Source organism: Rhincodon typus, chromosome 3 (assembly GCF_021869965.1).
Source record: "Rhincodon typus isolate 14 chromosome 3, sRhiTyp1.1, whole genome shotgun sequence".
Classification (NCBI taxonomy): Eukaryota; Metazoa; Chordata; class Chondrichthyes; order Orectolobiformes; family Rhincodontidae; genus Rhincodon; species Rhincodon typus.
The window spans coordinates 3,525,539-3,531,538 of NC_063334.1; the positions used below are offsets into that span (position 1 = coordinate 3,525,539).

Here is a 6,000-nt window from a genome sequence, read left to right on the forward strand (position 1 = left end):
CTCCTTAAACACCAAGAACAAGGGGAGCATGCACATCAGAGCAGCACGACTTCACCTGGTCAAAACAATATTCAGGAAGCTTGACACTATCCAAGACAAAGCAATCAGCTTGATGAGTATTTCTGCCACTGAATTTACACCCTTATGACCTTACAAGGTGTATTCCTCAAGTCAGGTTTGCTTACTGTAAGAGCAGTTAGCAGCATCATGAAGCAGTGGCAGGAATAACAAGAGAAAAAAAAAACTACCAACTGCACATTCCATCTCTATGAATGAAAGCAACCCAGTTTTAATACCTAATTACTATTTCTTCATTACTGCTACATCAAATATACAGTATTAGGAATCATATTCACCCATGGGAATATCACGACTTCTTAAGTGTGACCACCAAATTGAAAATAAATATATAAATCAAATCTATACACATGTGTATTAAAAAAAAGTCAATGAACCTGACATGAGGCATTATAATCAAACCTACAATCAATCACTTGCAAGAAAGAATCCTTGTATTTAGAAACATAACACCAGAAGGTCAAGCTGTCTTAAAATCAACTAAATTTCAAATATACATTGCAATGGAAAACTTTAGGGCTTTGAAAAGCTTACTAAGCTTTTCTATAGGGTACAATAAATGTTATATTATAATGCACCACCTATCAACCCCAACAGATGTTTGCTGAAATGCAATGCTGGCAAGGATGAATAAAATGGTTCAGCTCAGGAGGGGCTTATTCAGACCTGCACGCTTGTACTAACTGTTTGAAAAGCTATCCAATTAATTCCATTCCCTTGCACTTCCCCCAGAAGGCCTGCAATTTATCCTGTTGAAGTATATATTCAATCCCTTTGGAAAATTTTCAATGTATTTGCCTCCAGCACCTGTACAAGGAGTACATTCCTGATCATAGCACACTGCCCAAAACAAACAAAAAAAAAAACTTTGATTTTGCCCGTGGCTCATTTGCCAATTATCTTAAATCTACATCCTCTGGTTTCTGATTCTTCTGCGACTGGAGCCTGCTTCTCATTTACTACAAACGCTTTATAATTTTGAATAACTTTACTAAATCCAGTTAATTTTCTTTGCTCCAAGGAGATCGATCTCGGTTTCTCAAGTCTAATTGCTAAACCAGTGTAAAACTTGCTCACACCACACTTACACAATCGATCTTTCTTCTAGATTTAAAATATTCTGTCTATTTATCTCTTCCTACAGTGTCCGATAAGAGATGCCAAATTCCTGTTCATTTTTCCACTTGTTTTCTCTGTTCTTAACCTCCCCTGAAACCATCAACTCCAAGCCAGGGCACACCTTCCTATGCACCAGGTTTCAAACTTCATTCAACCCACTTACTGTTCTCGTCTTTCCCACCTCCTTTACTTGTCAATCTTCTCACACCTTCTCCTTGCAGCATTGACACTAGTTGTGGGTCAACCTCTTCCAATGCTTCTCCTTCATTGTCCAGCTCAGTTGGCATTGCCTTTGTTTGGCTTCACTCATCTATTGATGGTAGGTCAAAGCATCGATTACCAATCTTCCTCCAAAATTACACTTATATTTACCATACACGGACCTTGAATACATGCAAAAGGCAGACAGCACGAACATGAATTTTCAACTCAAAGAGGGCAGATGCAAGTAGCTTTAAAACTTAATTATTCCAGTAGATGGAAACAAATTCCCATGTACCACCCATTGAGACCTGGAAGCCCCAAATCTAAATCCCAACCAGCACGAGTTATGCTAATCTCTGCCAGGTTAATATCTGACCTCAACATCCCTGGGAGGGGATTCATATAAAGGACTGACCACAGAAAAATTACTGGAGGTCAATTAACCTTTCAGAATAGTATCCCAGCACAGATCAGAACCTTCAGGACTAGAGCGAGCTAAACTGGAACATAAGACAGTTTGCCAAATGTCAATTCACTGTCACTTATCTAAAACTAATATCAGCAGGAAAAAAGGTTTCTTTCTTTATTAGCACTCAATTTTACCCTGAGATGATCCTGCTAATGGAATTGATGAGTTTCAAATACAATGTGTTTGTGATGACAAAGATTTGACAAAAAAAAATCAAACAGCTACCGGCTATTTTTGAACTTGGATCAAAATCCAACGGTGCAAGAAAGCACGAGGGAAAAAAATATAAAAAAGCCAACTGACCTTTTTTTTGTTGCGCTGCACAATGCCGATAGGTCAGAATAAGCACACAATTCACACCATTCATTTATCAACCTGTCACTTCTTGCAGGAAAGATCCTTTTTCACTAGAAGATTCCATTCCTCCCATTCCCTAGGTTTTACTGCACGATACTGTACAACATTCAAGTGCCAGCTAAAGCTGCTCTGACACTAGTCACGAGAAAGTATACGGGAACAATCCAGTGTCAGTCCGCCAACTCATCACTTTGCTTCCCCAGATCAGTACAGCTAACACTGTGTACATGTGAGCTCCTAACTCTCTACTGATTTGAGGCAATGAAGCTCTAGTCTGCTGCTCTATGCGGTAGATGCATAGAAATCTGTTGACCCAGTATTTATATTAAATAAAAACATTTAAAAAGGAAGTATACCCGTGGGGAAGACTAATGGTCATTACATGGAACACTGGTACATGTAAACACCATTACCTGCAAGTTCCCCTCCAAACCAATCACCATTCACTGTATCACCACTGGGTCAAAATCCTTTAAAGTCCTTCCCTCACAGAATTATTGGTCTACCTATAGCACATAGACTGCAGCAATTCAACAAGGCAGTTCACCAGCACCATCTCAAGAGCAACAGAGGACAGGCAATAAATGCTGCCCATGCAGTGACACCTAGGTTCCATGAAAGATTTTTTTTTTAAGAAGTGACCTAAAAAGAGGTCAGAGGCTGGAAATTCTGTAGCAATTAGCTCACCAAACAGCCTAAAGTTGACTCTAACATGACAAAAGCACACATCATGCATGATGGAATGTTCCCTACTCATCTGGATTAGTGCAGCCCCCAAGAGGTTTGATATCATTCAAGATAAAGCAGCCTTCCTCGATCAACACCCCAAACACCAACTCCCCCCACTATCAGCACACTGTGGCAGTTATAGTAAAATCTACAGCATGCACTGTAACTACTTGTCAATGTTCCATTCCACAGGGCCTTTCAAAACCAAAACCTCTACCATCTAGAAGGTCTAAGGCAGCAGATGCATAGAAACACCATCATTTGCACATTTCCCTCCAAGCCACACACCATCCTGATTTGGAATTATAATTGCTGTCATTCCTTCACTGTCAGAGTTAAAATCCTGGAACTCCCTTCCTAACAGTACCGTGCATCCACCCACACCTCATGCTCTGCAGCAGTTTAAGAAGGCACTTACTACCATCTTTTCAAGGGCAATTAGGGACGACCAATAAATGCTGGCCTTGCCAATGTTCACACCCTTAAAACTAAAAAAAACATACTACCTGCATTAGTAAACCATGGGATTATTGACTTGTTGCTTTCATTGAATCAGAGCTATCGGATGAAAGGGACTAACTAGGGCCTCATCTGAAATATAAGGCTACAAACAATTCTGAAAAAGTAAAAATTAAATCGCAGGAAAGAATAGGACAAAAAGCTGACCAAACGTGTTCATTTAATTCAATTTCTCCTTATGCATCTTTGCTCTCATTGAGGTTGGTGACAACAATCAGAGGGAGTAGTGGTTTCTGAGGGCTTCCTTCACAATGCTATTTCAATCAGTTTGGATTTACCATTACTCTTCTGAGGGTTATTCCTAAACACGTTTAAACATTAATCAAGATATCCAGTGCAATACTTATTAAGTAACTTCGTTATAAACTCACTATAATTACATCAGTCCACCAACGTCAAAAAATTCTTGCAAAGAAATTAAATAAAACGATTGCATAAAATTCAACTTCTGGTAGATGGATACGGAGGGGGGCGGTGGAGAATCAAGGCAGTGCTCTCAGGCAAGATTCAGAATCCCATTCTTACCTTATTGAGCTTCAAACTATACTGACTTACACTAGGACGTGAACCCCTGGGCTACCACTCCTTGCTACCACTCGCTCATAGATCAAATTAACTCAGGTATGTGGCATAGTCTGAACCAGCGAAAACAATCAGACCGTTCAATCTGTTCGGAAAACGGATCGCGTCCCAACTAGGACGTTATTTATTTCCCCATGAACAAGATGCGGGTCAGTCTTCTTCATTCATTACCATTCTGTGCGACATTGCAATAACACTGGCGGTCCACTGAGAAATCCTACGTGCAGTCCATGCAAAGATAGCAAGAGCAACTGAATCTACATTTGCGAACCGGGTGCATGAAAGATTAGCACCATCGGCCAATGCACTCGCTCGCACACGTAGCCTGCTGCCTCCTTCCTTCCTCTCTTCCCCACCCCCGCTTCCTTGGCAGTTTAGGCACAGGATGCCGAACGCCTTTTCCCACCAGCCTGTCAGTGCACTGACCTGATCTCTTCTCCCACCACCCCGCTCCTTTCTCTCTCTCTCTCTCTCTCACACACACACATACACATACACACACACACTCAGTAAGTCTCCAACCCGCGCCTGTCCAGCATTGGCTCTAGCTGTTTGCAGGAACTGCGATACAAAGAGCTTTGGAGCTGCTACCACTGCAATATCTAGTGGACAGGGGTGCTGATGGCTGCCCAATGCTTTGTCAGTGTCGGCTCAGTTTGCAATGCACCGTTGAAGCGGATGGCCCGCATCCAGTTCATGTGCCTAATAACGTTGCATTAATACTCTATTTCTGCATGGATTCGCGGTATGTGGATTCAGAGCCTGCAATGACACCTCCAACTCAGCGTCGCGGGGGGCGGGGGCAACTCTCAATGCCAGCGAGGTCCCAGCTGGACACAACGTACTGAAATCACAGAACGGAAACCACCTCATGTTGATGCTTAAATTGGAGCGCGAATGTCAGGCAGATGAGGCTGCTCCTCCTAGTTTAAAAGACTGGCTCAGGATTTGAGCTATGATCACAAAGAAGCTCTAGAGAAATAAATCCAAGTCATACAATCAGACAGCAATAGCGTGAACAACGGAGAAAAGATGGACAGGATTGCCCGGTGATGTGGAGAATAGTCGTCATTTGGGAGATGCCTGGACTGCTGCCTCAATGAGGATACTCCTGATGCACAGGGATATCCTGGCCAGACTTTAGAAGATAGCTTAGGGAATTTATACAATCGGATGCTGAGTGTGTGTGTGTGTGTTGGGGGGTGTCGGATTGGGGGGCAGATGGGAAGGACAGAAATAATTCGCATTTCTATAGTACCTTGAAACATTCCAAGTGATTTACAAAAGCACTCAAACAAAAAATTTTGACGCCAATGTAGAGAAGGAAATACTAGAACAGTGAAGTGCGTTTTAAGTGTTGTCCTAAAGTAGGACAACTAGAGAGGTAAGAGTAAGGTGATGCAACTAAACGCACACTTGACAACTGTCAAGTGAACAAATCAGAGATGGGCTAAAGGCCAGATCTGGACACTCAGGAAGCTGAATGCAAGACGTCTCTTTAGGATGTAGCAGGGTCTGTAGGAATTGCCCAACTGGATTACAGGAAACCGGGTGAAGAGAAGGTTGGCGGGGGGGGGGGGGGGGGCGGTGATTTATTTTTTATTTGATTTATTGTCGCGTGCCTAGCTACAGTGAAAAGTTTTGTTTTGCCTGCAATATAGGCAGATCATATCATACAAAGTGCATTACGGTAATAGAACAGAGCGAGGAATACAATGTTACAGCTGCAGAGAAGGTGCACAAAGAGTGAGATCAACATTTAAACTGAAAATTTGAGAAGTCAATTCCGAAATCTAATAACAGGAAGAAACTGTTCTTGAATCTGTTGGTACATATATTTAAGCTTTTGTATCTTCTGCCTGATGGATGGAGGAAGAGGAGTGGTTGTGGATATGAGGGTAAATGTGGACTGGGGAAGTAGGAGGAAGGGAGGGGGGGGGGGG

General features: G+C 42.1%; 1 protein-coding gene across 1 annotated transcript in view; it reads right to left on the minus strand.

Moving 5' to 3' along the window:
• LOC109917483 (zinc finger and BTB domain-containing protein 5) overlaps positions 1 to 6,000 on the minus strand; it is a 28,735-nt gene that overhangs the window by 22,018 nt on the left and 717 nt on the right. The gene's annotated exons all lie outside the window — the stretch shown is intronic.